Here is a 19,416-nt window from a genome sequence, read left to right on the forward strand (position 1 = left end):
CTGTCCTACTTTGAGTGCTCTGGGACGACATAATCATTTACTGGACTTGTTACAGCTAATTTTATCTGACACCTCATCGGCTGATTTAGTTTTACGTTTCATTCGTGAGGGTGGGTTTTATCATTTGATCTGAGTTTTAGTGCACGTTCTTTGTCCCTTTGTATCCCCCACCGTAGTGCTTCTAAGGTGTAAGTTTAATGTGTTGCAGAGTGGCTGGCTTCTCCTTTTTATTCTCATGTTCAGCCAGCCATGATAATCTGCTTTCTCGTTTTAATCTCTTCTACCTGTTTCTTGCATTTATGGTTTTCATGTATCCTTTTGTCCATTTGTGTTTATTGCTCTTCGGTCATTCTTGTGGTTTTTCCTTTCTTTCTGTTTTGTGTTGTAAGTCTTGTTTGTTTTATTCTCACCCTTGTGGCATTGTTTTATTCGGAACAAGGGACGGATGACAAACAGTCTGGTCCCATCCCCCCCCACCCCCCCTCTTTTTAAAGCAACAAACACACACACACACACACACACACACACACACACACACACACACACACACAAAAGTTCTGTGAGTAACATATTGACTTTTTCATGATATTATTGTTTGATTTTTGAAATAGATGCAGGGTTATTAATTTGTACCTCCATACTGAAACTATAAGAAATGTAGAAAATATCTGCGTGTCAGAGGACGTGGTGCCTCTGCAGCTTTTTAACTCGCATTACATGTGCTCGATATGGGCACCATTAATGAAGCGGCAAAAAATGTTGTGGTAATTAAACTCTTGCCGTACCAGTCCGAAAACCTCACTGTGAATGACTACACGAATTATCCTTCCCTGGAACTGTTCCAAATTAATGTCAGTGGAGGCACGAACTTGTGATCTTTAACATAACCCTATAAGAAGCAACCACCCGGAGTTAAGTCAGGTGCTTGTGGAGGTGACTGAAGAAGAGGAGAGTCACAGTGAGAAACACGTCCGATTCGGTATTGAGGCAGTTCGGCACCGAGGCGAGAAAGAAATGTAGTGGAGCGCCGTCTCGCTCAAAATGAAGCCTACACTGTCTGGCTGTATTTACAGCACGGAACGTCGCTGCAGCGTGCCCGCAAACGGAAAATCGGTCACAGTTGCCTCTGGACAGGGGATGAAAAAAAAAAAATAAAATAAAATAAAAAATATTGTCTGCGATCTTTCTAAGAGGACACGGCACGAATGACGTTTCCAGACATACGGAATGTTGCTCTGCAGCTGCAAACTGACTTCTTAAAATAGCTGCCGAAAGTCATCGGAAGTCAGAATGGAGCCGATTGTCCCGAGTAATCGGTACGTGTGACACGTCCAGGTTTTATGCAGTGTAATGCAGAAGTTTGTGTGGAATGCAGGAAGTAGTATACTGCTGTTTCTGCAGCTCTCTGGGACTCCTGATGAACTATTCCTGCACACTCTCCACCTTCTGAGCTGACGGTCCCAGCCAGCTCATTTTCTTTGTGCCACGTAAGCAGACAGTTTCACAGAATGTGTCGTACCACACTCGGACTGTTTTGTCTGTCGGAGCTTTTACCTGCTATTTGGTAAGAGATTGTCGTCGAACCGTCACAGTTGACTCACATTTAGTGAATTCGAGGACACAAAAATCTCTGCTCCACTGTACACAGAGTTCTGACGTGCCTGCCACTCGTCGTGCACTCTGTGACGGCACTGTATCTATTACGAGGCGTGTCTGGAAAGTAAATATTGTTTTGGAAAATGCCCCATAAAAACGTGTCAAAACTAAAATTTATTTTTATAAGAAAGAGAATTTCTTAAACTGTTTTTCTACATTATTGTCACCATTGTCCCAACATGTGTCACAGCAAGAAACTAACTTTGCTATACCCTCTTTCTAGAAATAGGTCGTCAGTGAAGACGGCCACTGCTGAACGCCATTTATTGTGTCATTTTCTGTTTGCCGAGTTCATTCCCAGAGGTGAAACTGACAGTGCGGTATAATACTCGGAGACATTGAGAAAATTTCGAAACGGAGGGCGTGAAATACTGTCGAGACACTGTGTCGCTTCGTGACGACGCTCGTCCCCATTCTGCCGGTGTCACTCAAAATCGTATTTGTTGATTCTATCGGGAGCACTTCGATCGCCCGTCGTACGACCCCGATCTCGCACCTTCTGACTACCACTCCTCCTCGAATTTGAAGCAAGATTTTGGAGGGAGGCACTTTGACAGCACACAAACAATGGTGTTTAGCAGTGGCAGTGCCACCTTTCCGTGAAGAATGCATAGAAAAGTTGGTTTCCACTATGATTAATGTGTGAACAATGGTAGCAACTTTGTAGAAAAATAATTTAGAAATGCTCTTTCTGGTAAAAATAAAGTTTGGTGTGAAAAAGAAATTGTTTTTATGAGTTTTTTTTACAAAATGCTATTTACTTTATGGACATTCCTCCTGCAATACAAAACTTCTAGCAATGCTCTATCCACTGATACATCTCTTCTTTTCTGTACGTCTGGTAGTTTTCCCACACTTGTGATCGGAACATACGGAGGTACTTGCAAATAACCGTGTAAATTGCCTAGTTGTTTGCTTGCAGCTGTGATAAACGATTCGCTCCCAACTGACTTTCAGTACGCGGTGAAGTGTGTGTTGTTCTGAAAGTTCCTGGCAGATTAAACCTGTGCACTGGACTGGGAGGACAGCAGGAGAGGGGTCCTGGCAGATGTGAAACTGTGAGGAAGGGCCTCATTTAGTAAGATTAGTCCCTGCGAATGGGACTGTGTTCGAGTCTCGATCCCGTGCTCTGTTTTAGGCTGCTGGGAAGTGTTTGATAGAAATGTATAAAGACGAGTATGATACAGGTAGTAAAATATTTTTCTTAAAAATGTGTGGAGTATCGAGCAGGTTCTAACTGGGGAGTCCATTGCACCTCGGCAACATTACTCAAAACAGTTTATTATTGGCAAATGAATTTAACCATCCTTAAAGTAGCACTGCAGATTTGTTGTGTTCCACGAAGAATATTAAGCTTAGAAAGAAATTCGCTAATGTGTATATCCTGGTTTCAGCTGTATTAGATGTGTACATACTATCTATTAAACAATGGAAAATCGAGGCTGGAGCATAGGCGACACAGTGAAAAGGATAGATTGGAAATCATTGTATAGAGGAGATTTGAGATGCAGAGAGGCACAACAAAAAGACTGCAATACATTTGAGCTTTTGATCAAAAGGCCTTCTTCCGAAGTGGAAAACGTGCACGTGAGAGTGTGATGGGAGAGTGGGCATGTTGCATAATTCCAATGAAGGCCTTTTTGGCTGAAAGCTTACTTGTTTGACAGTCTTTTTGTTATGCCTCTCTGCGACTCAACATCTGCACTATACGGTGAGTAGCAATCTATCCTTTTCGTAATAATGTCGTGTTTTCCACGAATGGTGAACTTTTGGGCAGACCTCGAGGAGAGGTAGTGAAACAGCACAGGAAAAAAAAACTGTCAGTGTCTGCATTTTTACGGACGAGTGAAACGTGTGGACGTAAAGCATTTACCACGAATTGCTGCACCGGCCTTTGTTAACACTATTCCTATTCCAAAATCTTGCACATGTCAGCTATTGATCTTTGTTTTTTCACAATTGCAGTAGAGGAGGAAGGTTAAAAGCAGGACATTAATTACTGACGAACAACATATACTGAAGAAAGGCTTCGGTTTTCGGTGACACTGTACATTTATCATCACTTGACACTTCCGGACTGAGATGCTGTGGTCCGTACATAAAACTCTCCCCCGACGTTTCGCCTTCGACTGCGGAAGGTATCCTCTGAGAAGAATGGTCGAACTGCAACGAGAGAGCGAGTGAGCGCTGTATGTATAAGCCGTCCAGAGAATAACGTGACGTTGGCTGTTCTATGATCTCTGATATTGCTAACTTTCTCTTTTGAAATTAATCGATTGTCATGCTGTCACTGCAATATTGACAGCCATATCTTATCCAGCTTAATGCCTTCATCTTTACTATTAAAATTTTTGCTGTGTTTGGCAATCTCGATGGCCCCTCTGTACATTCGCGAATAATAATACGACACCTTTGCTATGACGGTCGTCTCACTAAACTTTATTTCGTGATCGTCTCCCTGAAACACATGTTCTGCTATGGCCGGAGGCGGCAGTTCCTTTTTTGTTCACCCAGACGGGTGTTGACACTTCTTTTTGTTTTGCCTATATAGACCTATCCACAACTGCATGGAATTTTATAGGCACCTGGTGTAGCTAGAGGATGTCGTTTATCTTTTGCAGACCTGAAACATTCTTTTATTTTCGTGGTGGGTCTGAAAACAGTTTCCACATCGTATTTGCTTAAAATATTCCCAATGCGATCAGTGACCTTACTAATAAATGGTGAGAACACTTTCCCCTCGGGTCGGTGTCGATCCTCGTCCGTCCCGGTTGTCAGTATGTACGGACCACGGCATCTCGGCCCAGAAATGTTGAGTGGTGACATCACCTGCTGTGAAAGCCTTCATTCTATGATGTGTACATTTACATTGGCGTTTCATATTTCAACAGCTATAACATCTCGGGTGTTTGCTCATCGCAGTGGTATATGAAACTATTAGAGGCTTTCACGAATGCCCATATAGGGAAGGTAATGTCTGTAAAGTATGATTTATGCAATGGAAAAAAGTGCTTAATAACTATCACATTAGCTACTTGATACAGTCTACTGTAAAATTGGGCAAAGAGGAGACTGTGTAATCGAAGTCAAAATGGTTTTTATTTGTGTGTTTATTGTATTAAATGCTCCTTTGATAATTGTGAAACATCTCTCAATATTATGAAAAGTATAGTTGCTGCTCACCATATAGTAGAGATGCTGAGTCACAGGCAGGCACGACAAAATGACTACGAGAAAGTAAGCTATAAGTCCGCTTCAGAAATGGACAAAAAAAAACACACACACACACACACACACACACACACACACACACACACATGGGGGGAGGGGGGGGGGCAGCAAGATGCAGTCGAGAGGCTAGACGTAGGGCAGGCTAGGCTTTGGGCAGGGGGGGGGGGGGGGCAGCAAGATGCAGTCGAGAGGCTAGACGTAGGGCAGGCTAGGCTTTGGGCAGGGGCGAGGGGGGGGGGGGTGAGGGGAGCATTAGCGGAAAAGGAGAGGAGTGAAATACTGTGGGTGCCTTGGTGGAATAGAGAGCTGGAATGGGAACAGGGACTGGGCTAGATGGGTAGGACAATGAGTAACGAAGGTTGAGGCCAGGAGGGTTACGGAAAATTATATATTACAGGGAGAGTTCCCACCTGTGCAGTTCAGAAAAGCTGGAGTAGGTGGGAAGGCTGTGGAGCAGTGACAGAAATTAAGAACATCATGTTGGGCTGCGTGTTTAGCAACGGGATGGTCCACCTTTTACCCAGCCACAGTTTGTCAGTGGCCATTCGTGTGGACAAACAGTTTGCCGGTTATCGTGCCCACGTATAATGTAGCACAGTGGTTACAGCTTTCCTTGTAGATTACATGACTGGTTTCACAGGTAGCCCTGCCTTTGATGGGATAGGTGATGTTTTTGCCTCGACAGAGTATGTGGTGGTGGTGGTGGTGGTGGTGGTGGTTGGAGGATGTATGGGACAGGTCTTGCATCTAGGATTATTAGAGGGATATGAGCCATGAGGCAAGAAGTTGAGAGCAGACGTTGTGAAGTGATGGACGAGTATATTGTGTAGATTCAGTGGATGGCGAAATACCAGTGTGGGAGGGGGAGGGGAGGATAGTGGGTAGAAGATTCTTCATTTCGAGGCACGACGAGAGGTAGTCGAAACCCTTGCGGAGAATACGATTCTCATGAGGGGAATGCACCTCTGTGGCCGGTGGGACTTTGGGAGATGGTGGGTGACCGGACGGGTAAGGTACGGGAGATCTGTTTTTGTACGTAGTTGGGAAGGTACGGCGGCCTCAGTATATTTTAAAAGGGGCTGCTCTTCACTACAGATGGGACGATCGTGGGTGGCTAGGCTACAGGAGGCACTTCTCGGTACGGAACGGGTGACAGCTGTCGATGGCAGGCTTTGATCTCTTCACAGTGCAAAATCTGTGTGCACTTCGTGTTATTAAAGATCTGAGGTACAAGTGTAAATGCAAAGATGGTGATTCACAATGCTGTCTCCTAGGTTAGATCTTAAAGACACGAGTTAGTCTTGTTCATTTGCTTTGGACTGCTTTAACAGATTGACAAAATAATGGTCTAACAACTTCTAGCGTGTGCTTGATAATGGCATAAGAGCAAAAGTGTAGATAGTTCAGAAGTTAAATATAGTAATACACAGTCAAATAGTGATTTAATATTTTAAAAACCGTACTTTTTGTACAGCATTTTGTTCTGTGGATTTCTTGGATCTCACAAGCACCTATGACATCTATATTATTATATTGACATATAATAGAGGGAAACATTCCACGTGGGAAAAATATATCTAAAACATATCATATATATGTCTGCTTGTGTCTGTGTGTGATGTGCGGATGGATGGATGTGTGTGTGTGTGTGTGTGTGTGTGTGTTTCAATATAATAGAGGGAAACATTCCACGTGGGAAAAATATATGTAAAAACAAAGATGATGTGACTTACCGAACGAAAGCGCTGGCAGGTCGATACACACACAAGCAAACACACACACACACACACACACACACACACACACACACACACACACACACACACACACACACAAAATTCAAGCTTTCGCAACAAACTGTTGCCTCATCAGGAAAGAGGGGAAGGAGAGGGAAAGACGAAAGGATGTGGGTTTTAAGGGAGAGGGTAAGGAGTCATTCCAATCCCGGGAGCGGAAATGTGTGGATGGATATGTGCGTGTGTGCGAGTGTATACCTGTCCTTTTATCCCCCTAAGGTAAGTCTTTCCGCTCCCGGGATTGGAATGACTCCTTACCCTCTCCCTTAAAAACCACATCCTTTCGTCTTTCCCTCTCCTTCCCTCTTTCCTGATGAAGCAACCATGGGTTGCGAAAGCTTGAATTTTGTGTGTGTGTGTGTGTGTTTGTGTTTGTTAGTGTCTCTATCAACATACCAACACTTTAGTTTGGTAGGTTACATCACCTTTGTATTTATTATATTGACAGTACTACATTCTCTTCTGGCCACTCCATTACTCACAACTCACCTCAAATAACAAAATCATTTAATGTGAATGACAGCAGACTGCATAAACAAATGCCGTGCACATTGAGGCGAGTGTGAAGTGATGTGAGGAGAATGCCAGCTTCCTCCTGTGGCTCGCAGAAAGACAGGTGTTGGCAGAACACGAGTGAGGAACTTATCGGAACACACCCGACTACCATCTACACTAGTGGAAGTGCTCTGTCGCTGATACTCGTTCACTGTATCGTGAACACACATTTTAGGCATATAATGTTATATCTGTTCTTATTATTCAGTGATGCTTTTTATGCAGGTAATTTAAATTTATTCGAGAAAATTTATTAGTATTTTTGCAATAGATTTTAAAAAGTTTCTCAAAAGCAGGAATCTTACTTTTTTTTTTAAATGCTTAACATTGTATCTGGATCATCTCATTGACTTTTTGCATCATCACTGCATTGTTTACAGAAAATTCCTGGATTCATTTTTTAAACATTGAAGAACTTCACATGCTTCAGGATTTTTCAAAATAAACAGCATAATCAACTTTCTGTAAAACAATGGAAAATCCAGGATGTAATGTAACAGTATTATGGAAATGATAGTTGCTATTTGCAATATAGAGGAAATGCTGATATTGTAATTCTGTAACTTTTCATAAATTTGTTCACTTCGCACTCTGCTACATCACATTCTACCACACAGTTCTGTAAAGCGTAGCAGTGTTAAAACATTGCACCATTTGACAACACATTACTGCTTGCCGAGCTTGTAAGATACTCGGAATATTATCTCCCACCGAAAAGCTCTCGACACCGAGTAAAAGATAATACAATTCGAAGAAAGTACATTACAAAGATTTACATGAGCTAGTATAGGATAATTTTTGCTGCTTGTAGGATTTTTGTGTGCTAGTTATGTTAACTTGAAATTTTACAAAATTAAAGGTATGAAAAAAAGATAATTGTTCTATACTGTATGTAGAAAAAGTATATAAAAACACACAAGAAAATACTAGTATTTATCTTTCTGGATGTGACAAGATCATTTGGATCACCAAACAGTGAGGTCATTACTCTCGCCAGATTAGATAAGGCCAGTGAAGGAAGTCGGCCGTGCACTTTCGAAGGAACTGTCCCGGCATTTGCCTGAAGAGATTTAGGGAAATCACAGAAAACCTAAATCAGGATGGGAAGATGTGGATTTGAATCGTCGTCCTCCCAAATGAGAGTCCAGTGTACTAACCACTGCACCACCCCACTTGGTTATAGTCATAGGCAGCTACGTATTTTTCTTTTGGGAAGTGCACAGTTTTATGTTTATAAACATTTAAAGCAAGTTGTCAACGTTTGCACTACCACGAAATCTTATCGAGGTTTGACTGAATATTTGTACAGCTTCATCGAGATAGTAAGTCATCGTAGGTAGCTGCATCGTCAGCGAAAAGCCGTAGGTTACTATTAATATTGTCTGCGAGATCATTAATATAAGACATAAACAGCAAGGGACCCAACACACTATCCTGGATTACACCCAAAGTTACTTCTACAGCTGATGACTCCACCCAAGATAATATGCCCCGTCCTCTTTACCGAGAAGTCCTCAATCCAGTCACAAATTTCACTCGATACCCCCTACAATCATAGTTTTGACAGTAAGCGTAGATGTGGTAATGAATCAAATGCTTTTAAGAAATCGAGAAATACTGTATCTACCTGACTGCCGGCTTTCAGGATGTCGTGTGAAAAAAGTGAGAGTTGGGTTTGACATGATGAGTGTCTCCAAACTCCATGCTGGTTGGCAGGGAGGTGGCGGTCATTATGTTCAAGATATCTCATTACGTTTGAGCTCAGAATTTGTTCCAACATCGTACAACAAATGCAGTTTCAATGATTTCGGTTGTTGTTGTTGTTGTTGTTGTTGTTGTTGTTGTTGTCTTCAGTCCTGAGACTGGTTTGATGCAGCTCTCCATGCTACCCTATCCTGGGCAAGCTTCTTCATCTCCCAGTACTTACTGCAACCTATGTCCTTCTGAATCTGCTTAGTGTATTCATCTCTTGGTCTCTACGATTTTTACCCTCCATGCTGCCCTCCAATGCTAAATTGGTGATACCTTGATGCCTCAGAACATGTCCTACCAACCGATCCCTTCTTTTTGTCAAGTTATGCCACAAATTCCTCATCTCCCCAATTCTATTCAATACCTCCTCATTAGTTATGTGATCTACCCATCTAATCTTCAGCATTCTTCTGTAGCACCACATTTCGAAAGCATCTATTCTCTTCTTGTCTAAACTATTTATCGTCCATGTTTCACTTCCATACATGGCTATACTCCATACAAATACTTTCAGAAACGACTTCCTGACAATTAAATCTATACTCGATGTTAACAAATTTCTCTTCTTCAGAAACACTTTCCTTGCCATTGCCAGTCTACATTTTATATCCTCTCTACTTCGACCATCATCAGTTATTTTGCTCCCCAAATAGCAAAACTCCTTTACTACTTTAAGTGTCTCATTTCCTAATCTAATTCCCTCAGCATCACCCAACTTAATTCGACTACATTCCATTATCCTCGTTTTGCTTTTGTTGATGTTCATCTTATATCCTCCTTTCAAGACACTGTCCATTCCGTTCAACTGCTCTTCCAAGTCCTTTGCTGTCTCTGACAGAATTACAATGTCATCGGCGAACCTCAATGTTTGTATTTCTTCTCCATGGACTTTAATACCTACTCCGAATTTTTCTTTTGTTTCCTTTACTGCTTGCTCAATATACAGATTGAATAACATCAGGGACAGGCTACAACCCTGTCTCACTCCCTTCCCAACCGCTGCTTCCCTTTCATGCCCCTCAACCCTTATAACTGCCATCTGGTTTCTGTACCGATTGTAAATAGCCTTTTGCTCAATGTATTTTACCCCTGCCACCTTGCGAATTTGAAAGAGAGTATTACAGTCAACATTGTCAAAAGCTTTCTCTAAGACTACAAATGCTAGAAATGTAGGTTTGCCTTTCCTTACTCTATTTTCTAAGATAAGTCGTATGGTCAGTATTGCCTTACGTGTTCCAACATTTCTGCGGAATCCAAACTGATCTTCGCCGAGGTCGGCTTGTACCAGTTTTTCCATTCGCCTGTAAAGAATTCGCGTTGGTATTTTACAGGTGTGACTTATTAAACTGATTGTTCGGTAATTTTCACATCTGTCAACACCTGCTTTCTTTGGGATTGGAATTATTATATTCTTCTTAAAGTCTGAGGGTATTTCGCCTGTCTCGTACATCTTGCTCACCAGATGGTAGAGTTTTGTCAGGACTGGCTCTCCCAAGGCCGTCAGTAGTTTCAATGGAATGTTGTCTACTCCCGGGGCCTTGTTTCCACTCGGGTCTTTCAGTGCTCTGTCAAACTCATCACGCAGTATTGTATCTCCCATTTCATCTTCATCTACATCCTCTTCCATTTCCATAATATTGTCCTCAAGTACATCGCCCTTGTATAGACCCTCTATATACTCCTTCCACCTTTCTGCTTTCCCTTCTTGGCTTAGAACTGGGTTTCCATCTGAGCTCTTGATATTCATACAAGTGTTTCTCTTTTCTCCAAAGGCCTCTTTAATTTTTCTGTAGGCAGTATCTATCTTGCCCCTAGTGAGATAAGCCTCTACATCCTTACATTTGTCCTCTAGCCATCCCTAAATCTCTTGGATGACCCATTTTGAAAACAGGAATGATCTTCCGTAGTACGACCAGGAGTAAATGGCATAGGGAGACGGTGAAAAAGTCCAGTCATGACGCCCGGTGCTGCCTATTTAGTATTTAATATTATGAAAGATCGTAAAGTTATATGTCAAACTGCACAATAGAAATGAAAAATATTTTCGCAAATAGTTGAACATTTGCATTTTATTTTTCCATAGTTACCTGTTATCAATGTTAATTAGTTCTACAATGAATGATAAAATAATTTATCAGTATATTAACAATTATGATCTGAAGATGGTGCTCACGGTATTATGATAGGTCTGTGGCATGCTCCTTTCTTATATTCTTAAGTGTTGTAGTTATGTTAATGGGAAAACACCTCTCTCTGCATTGTCAGAATCAGATTTAAATATGTCTTCTTGAGCAGTGCTCGAACTTTCACTGCTCCCTCACAGATGTGTAATTAAATTTTCTATGCATTCTTCCACAACGCTTTCATTTTTGGCTACGTCTCTGATGAAACTTCCAGTACTGTTCACAATTTTTGTCCACGTATTGCTTGCCATTTGATTGATAGCTGCTACAAGAAAAGTTTCAGTTTCAGAGATGGTGGATTTTGTATTGTTTCCAGCAACGTAATTTTTTACTTATGTCTGTACCCCTTCAATGGCATTGAAACGACAGTGGTGTGGAGGAAGCCAAAGTTTCATGCTCATGCCTTTTAGCAATTTCATCAATTACATATGTTGGAAATTGTGGTTTCTGTTGTGCCACAGTTTTGAGTAATTCCACGTTCTTCAAAGTTTCTCTGAAATCCACTTTTCATCGTTTCAGCCACTGAATGACACGTTGTTTTTTCATTGCCAAAGTTGGTGTCTTATCGTGAACAATGGAACGATAAAGGACACGGTCTGTGATGATCAGATTTATCATAAGCAATGTCTCGTATCACTTTTGAAAAATCACACTGTTCATCTCTCTATAGTAATCACCTGCCTTTTCGAATAAAATATTATCGAGCAGTTTTGCACAAAATTGCCCGATACACGTGCATGTAAAACAATAGTTTGCCTTCCTTTTCCAGAAACACTGGGACAGTTCCCTCAGGTGTTCCATCATTCCAGCTTCTACGTACTGAATGGCTTGGCACTGGCTCAAGTTTCATCTATCCACACTATACTTTCAAATCCCATACCCACAACGCTATGCGGAAATCTACACTGTCGTGCAACTACATCTGTCCTTTCCACCCGTTAAACACTGAGTAACTGAAGCCAGCGGTGTACATAATGAACATATGCTTCCTTTAAAAAAATCATGTTTTTTGATGTGACACAAGTAGTTTAGATAGAGGAGGATGTTCCCTTCTCTTATAATAGGTATGTGACAGCAGGTAGTGTCTTTCTCGAAAACCACCTCGGCCGCTCCTTTTCCGGTGTGTGCAGCCGTGTCGTGCCACTCTCACCACGACCTACACTGTACCATCCTTTCCCTCTCGTTGTAACAATGTTCTTGCTTGCTTCCAATGCTACTGCAGTCCTCTTAACAACCTGAGCAACAGGAAATAATGTCTCATCTTTTTCCTCACCACGCACACGATTTTGCGGGTCTGGCTCTGTAACACGCATTTCTTCCTCCGTTTCGCTTCATGTGTTGGGCTGCCACTACTCGTTGCACTGGATATTGCTTAAAAGGTAGCAGAAACAATAAACACCAGAAGCAATAAACACCAGAAGCAATAAACACCAGAAGCAATAAACACCAGAAGCAATAAACACCAGAAGCAATAAACACCAGAAACAAAATAAACTGGGAACTGAAGTATTAACACACGTGACGAAACACCAGCACCAGTTGCACGTGAGACTCCCGCTAGTACATTCCTGATAACACGCACGCGTCACGTTTGCAGAGTGGCAATGTGGCTCCTGCGATCACGTCGAGTGCAGTCTGTAATTAGCTGGCTACCTGCGCTCGCTATGCACAGAACTACGCTGTAGTTCAGAAGATACGATGTCGTGAAGAATGAGATGCATAAAAACTTGTTTTTGCCTAAAATGGAGCAGAAATTACTCAGACTGTATTCATTCCGTTTTCTGTAGTGAGAACACTTATTGACTTCTAACATACTTTAAGCATAATTTCCAACCTTTTCTCAATTACAGGCTTAATGTCAAATACTAACTCATTTGTAAAGTAAATGGATGTTTGAAGTTGTTATATACGTACGAGTTAAATTTTTAGTGTCAGCGGTCTACTTATGTTAAGACAAAAGCACCAGATAGAAAGTTCCATTTTGATTACTCATCGAGAACAGGTGCGCGGTGTGGTAGTTGCTTTTACATATTGCGTTGTATACGTCGTGTGTCACTAAGTACTCTATTAATATTACCAAAAGTACAGTAAAATGGCTAATTTTACATCCGTATGAATTGCAGTTTGTAATTCTCTAAAGAGGTCTCTGCATCATCTTTGGTTATTGTGTGTGCAGTACTCTCCCTTTCCGTTATCTTGTTTTCTACATTGCTAGATTACCAATATTCCAGTTATTTTGTTTATTTATTGAGAACATTAACCAATTCCAGGAATATGGAGGATACTTAATTCTTAATTAATCAGGATTGCATATCTGGATACACATTATGTTGATATGTAAGACTTTGGAACGTATATTGTGTTCCGACATTATGAAATACCTTGAAGAAAATGGTGTGTGTGTGTATATATATATGTAACTGGCACTGATCCACATAATATCATTCTTGTTAAACCCACCTAGTTTCTGTATTCACTTGAAGTAATGAGTGCTATTGGACAGAGGTTCTCATGATGATACTATATGAACAGATTTACAGAATGATTTTGATACCATTCCTCACAAGCGGCTTCTAATCAGATTCTATGTAAAGAGCATCGTCCCAATTCTGTGACTGGGTTAGTGATTTCCTGTTTGAACGGTCATAGTTTGTGTAGGGAAGTCATTGACTAAAGAGAATTAAAAAATGGAATATCCAGGATGGATTAATGAGATTATTATGAAAAGGATGGATTGCTACTCAACATATACCAGAGGGGTTGAGTCATAGTTAGGCAGAACAAAGAGACTCAAACAAAGAAGGTTTTGGCCAAAAAGGCCTTCATTGTATAGAAACATATTTTCAAAAAACTTTTCATCCCCCCCCCCCCCCCCCATTTCACTGCTGTAGAGGTGGAACTACAAAAAATATTCCTGTCTGGCCTCAGCAGCCAGAGACTGAGGTGTGTGTTCGCTTGAGAGGGAGAGAGTGTGCGCGGTCTAATCCCTGTGGAGTTTTTTTTGGCTAACAGCTTACTTGTTTGACAATCTTTTTGTTACCCCAATTGGCAACTCAACATCTCCACTATATCGTGAGTAGCAATCTGGACTTTTCATTATACTGAGTAAAACAGAAATGATGTCCAGTGTCCCCAAGGAAGTGTTATAGTTCATTTGCTGTTACTAATCTATATGAATGATTTAAGAGACTGTAGGTGCAGCCATCTTACTTTGTTTGCAGATGATGCTCTCTCTTATTACCTGTTAAAGTCATAAGAAGATCAAAACGAATTGCAAAATAATTTTGGGCAAGATACATCTATCTGCATGCACAGATGCATGTTGTGGAAATTGTCAGTTGACCGTAAATAATAAAAAGTACCAAAAGGAATCCATTAAATTTTGGTTAGAGGATAAACGACACAATTCAACTAAATACCTAGGGTTTACAATTATGAGTAACTTAAACTGAGATGATCACATAGGCAATATTGTGGTAAGATGAACAAAAAATTTCATGTTATTGACATAACTCTTAGAAAGTTCAACAAATGTACTAAGGAGACAGCCTACACTACTAAAACTGTCCATCCTACTCTGTGGTATAACTGCACAGTACGTGATCCTTTCTGGGTGGGATTGACAGAGGTCGCAATAAAAGTTCGTAGTGTACAGCTCTCCATGTATTATCACGAAACAGTTGGGATAGTGTCACGGATACGGTACACGAGTAGGGGTGGCAGTCATTAGAACAAAAAGCATTTACATTGAAGTGTGAGAGGTTTGACGAAATTTCAGTCACCAGCTTTCACCCTCATATGTGAAAATATTTTTTTAAGTGCCGCTACATAGGGAGCGATGACTGTCGTAATAAAATTGGAGCTAGAATCGAAAGATTTAGGTGTTTGTTTTTCACATGTGCTATTTGAAAGAGAAACGGTTGAAAAATAGTCTGAAAGTGTTTCTGTGAATCCTCTGCCAAATACTTAAATGTGAATAACTGAGTTATCATGTAGATATAGATGTCACCTTATGCTGGAGTCAATAGGAATGATGTGTGTGTTTACAGTGTATTTGTGATGCTGACAGCCTGTCTTTGTAGCTGAACTTAGATTGTGGGGTATCTTTAAATTGAATAGTGTTGGCAATGAACTCACAATATTCTCTGGTTGTCTGAACAACTAAAAACAAATATAATTACTCTTCATCTTTTTAAGTCATTTCCTTCTAAAAACTGCCACTTAATCATCTACATTTTACTATGTAAACTTTACATCTAATCACTCTAAAATTTATATTTTAGCTTTCGTGATTGCTTTTGTTGTATTACACATTAATGAATTTTTACTGCATTGTTACCAATTTAAAATTATTGTTGTGCTGGAGTATAGGTGCGAATTAGGATGTGTAAAGTTTTGTCTCTTCTTTTTCAGGTTGGAGTGTGTTATGCATCACTGGGAACAGAATTAAAAGTGCCAATGTATATAGCCCAAGCAAAGTAACAAGGAAGAAAATTGAGAGCTTTTTTGCACTTAAAACTGGAATCTGTTCATGTTGAGGACTGTTTTATAGGGTTATTTTCCTGGTGGACGTATGCAAGAGAGTTAGGTGAATTATGCAATTCTTTGTGGAGACTGCATTTCTATCCTCAAAATCATAAAAATTGCTCTATTTGTGAGTTCGAATTTTGAAGAGAGAGTGAGAGAGAGAGAGAGAGAGAGAGAGAGAGAGAGAGAGAGAGTGAAGCATTTTGATATTAGAAATGTTTGGCCTCTGGTGATTGAGACATTTTGAATGTACATGTAGAAGTAAATCCCAAGTAGCAACAAAGCTCACAAAGTCTTGCAGAGAATTTTTGAAACTGTCCATAAAATGGGAAAATTTTTGTTGCCCAAGCACAGTGAAAACTTCTTGCATTTTATTGTGAAGCAAAGGAAAGATATTAAACATTTGATATTGTTTTTCTGTAAGTGCACCCACTTTATTGATATTATGGAGCTGTATATTGAAACATCTTTTTATGTACTGAAATCGTTCCTCAATTATTTAAATATGTGTGGAAGAAAGAGTATGTGTGAGGATTGTTTGTACTAAGTTATTTGAGCCTTCAGGGCAGATTTTATTTATTTTTTATTGATATATATATATATATATACACATCTATATAATTGATATGTATTATACTACAGGGAACTTTTAACTTAAGACTGATTAAGCAATTGCAGTATGAAAGTGGCATTCTGTTCTTAAATGTCATTTTTCATGTTTTAGTAACTGTTTAGCAGGTATTTTTCCTGTATACTTGGCTGATCTGTAACTTGAAAGGCCACAAAAAGCATTAATTACATAATAAATAAAGAAAGAGGAACTTTTTGTGTGTGTACTTGCATTTATATAATTTTGTGATATGTGTGTAAATGTAACAAGCAATGAGATGATGTCGATTATAAGGTAGAAGTCTACCTCCAGAGTTTACTTGTTGAAGTTTGAAAGTAAAACTTTCCTGGAAAAAAAGTTGGCTGTGAAAGCATGAGTTAACAGTTCCTTCTCTATGCTGCCACAGTTCTTTCACAACTTCTTGACACATTAAAATGTGTGCCAGATACTGTCTGCAAAAGGTAAGAGCCCAGGTTCCAGTATGCCCGACACACAAACATAACCTGCCAGGAAGGAGAGCACGTACTTTCTAAGAAATGTTTGCTACTTCTAATGTTGAAGAGAGGATCTTTTCCTACTCTGTGTGACTCAGTTTTATTTCCAAATATGGACATAATGTCACATGGAGAGCCAATAATCACAGTGGCACTTCTAGAATTATTTTCAGTCACTGGTCACATGTGATCTTTATTGTGACTGATTTTGCCGTTAGCCATCTATACATGTTACAGTAAATATAAAAGAAAAACTAAAGTTAGTGACTGCACTACAACAAACACAATAAACCTACAATTCACATTTGTATAGCCTCTGTGAGTAACGTAGGTACAGTGTGCAAACATACTAATTTTTTCTACTATTCAGTACAACATGTATTGTTGTTGTAAGGTTTTTCTGTACAGCATGCACATGTCACAGTTTGAAAGTGATGCAGGTGGATGGCATTGGCATTGTTATGCAGAGTACACCAGGAGGAATGGTAAGTATTCAGGAAAAAGATCATTTCGAGCAAAAGAGTCTAGTAAACACCGGCTCTAAAATGCACACCTTGAGAGCTGTGAGCAGTTGTTCATCTTCAATATTGTGAAACAAATTTCTTCTACTGGAAGCCCTTCACTTTCCATATTCTGGGATCAGGTAGTATGGACCAAAACGAGAAAAAATTACCCGGTAAACATGGACTCTACAATGCCTACTTCGAGAGCTTTGAGCACTTCTTCAGTAGAAGAGATTTGCCTCACAGTATCGAAGATAAAGTAGCACTCGTAACCCTCGAGGTACACATTTTGGAGCACGTGTTTCCTAAACATTCTTTATTCAGTTGATCATTAACCATTCCTCGTGGAACATCCTGTACAACCGTACATAGACGAAGAAGGTAATGTGACTTCATAATGTCTAGTATACTGACTAATATACTTTTAAAATACAAATTTGAACAAAAAACAGTCAATATTATGTAAAATAATTTTTCAAAAGTAAGAAATAAATCAGATTGAGGAAACATTTTGTGGGGCTTCAAATCATGCTTGCAATAGTGTACAGTTCGTTTTTCTAAAAATGTGAGTAAGCAAAGAGGATGATGATGAGGAGGAGGAGGAGGAAGATGATGAGGATGATTAGGATGAGGATGAGGATGTGAGGATCAGGATGATATGAGGATGATGTGGTGGTGGTGCTGGTGGTGGTGAGGAGGGTGATAGCTCTTGTGAGAGAGAGACTACTTCTTGCACCACCACCACCACCACCACCACCACCACCTCCTTCTGTTTCCTGCTGCTTGAAGGATTCTCTGTTGAAACATTTTTGAGATTGGAAAATCGTTGGAACGTTTTTGCACCTTTGGGTCTAGACAATAGCAATATGTCAAGGCCACATTACAGCAGACTGCAGGGCCTGTATAATCAACCAAATATCCTCTAGTACTCTTTAAAATTCCAGGATTTTGAAATTAAACATTAAACTTTAAATTCTCAGTTGACACCTCATTGGCTGTACATGATTTCCAACTTAATTGAAAATAGCTTCAAAACATTCTTTGATCTACACTCCTGGAAATGGAAAAAAGAACACATTGACACCGGTGTGTCAGACCCACCATACTTGCTCCGGACACTGCGAGAGGGCTGTACAAGCAATGATCACACGCACGGCACAGCGGACACACCAGGAACCGCGGTGTTGGCCGTCGAATGGCGCTAGCTGCGCAGCATTTGTGCACCGCCGCCGTCAGTGTCAGCCAGTTTGCCGTGGCATACGGAGCTCCATCGCAGTCTTTAACACTGGTAGCATGCCGCGACAGCGTGGACGTGAACCGTATGTGCAGTTGACGGACTTTGAGCGAGGGCGTATAGTGGGCATGCGGGAGGCCGGGTGGCCGTACCGCCGAATTGCTCAACACGCGGGGCGTGAGGTCTCCACAGTACATCGATGTTGTCACCAGTGGTCGGCGGAAGGTGCACGTGCCCGTCGACCTGGGACCGGACCGCAGCGACGCACGGATGCACGCCAAGACCGTAGGATCCTACGCAGTGCCGTAGGGGACCGCACCGCCACTTCCCAGCAAATTAGGGACACTGTTGCTCCTGGGGTATCGGCGAGGACTATTCGCAACCGTCTCCATGAAGCTGGGCTACGGTCCCGCACACCGTTAGGCCGTCTTCCGCTCACGCCCCAACATCGTGCAGCCCGCCTCCAGTGGTGTCGCGACAGGCGTGAATGGAGGGACGAATGGAGACGTGTCGTCTTCAGCGATGAGAGTCGCTTCTGCCTTGGTGCCAATGATGGTCGTATGCATGTTTGGCGCCGTGCAGGTGAGCGCCACAATCAGGACTGCATACGACCGAGGCACACAGGGCCAACACCCGTCATCATGGTGTGGGGAGCGATCTCCTACACTGGCCGTACACCACTGGTGATCGTCGAGGGGACACTGAATAGCGCACGGTACATCCAAACCGTCATCGAACCCATCATTCTACCATTCCTAGACCGGCAAGGGAACTTGCTGTTCCAACAGGACAATGCACGTCCGCATGTATCCCGTGCCACCCAACGTGCTCTAGAAGGTGTAAGTCAACTACCCTGGCCAGCAAGATCTCCGGAT

The 19,416-nt window shown here is 41.2% G+C and overlaps 1 protein-coding gene across 2 annotated transcripts in view; it reads left to right on the forward strand.

The window, feature by feature from the left end:
- Positions 1-15,935, forward strand: part of LOC126215157 (protein Lilipod) — a 413,331-nt gene extending 397,396 nt beyond the window's left edge. For both annotated transcript variants that reach the window (XM_049941822.1, XM_049941823.1), the window contains one exon: positions 15,587-15,935. The gene's annotated coding sequence lies outside the window, so the exon portion shown is untranslated. The remainder of the gene's footprint in view (positions 1-15,586) is intronic.
- Positions 15,936-19,416: the final 3,481 nt, after the last annotated feature.

The sequence above is a fragment of the Schistocerca nitens genome, chromosome 12 (assembly GCF_023898315.1).
Source record: "Schistocerca nitens isolate TAMUIC-IGC-003100 chromosome 12, iqSchNite1.1, whole genome shotgun sequence".
NCBI lineage: Eukaryota > Metazoa > Arthropoda > Insecta > Orthoptera > Acrididae > Schistocerca > Schistocerca nitens.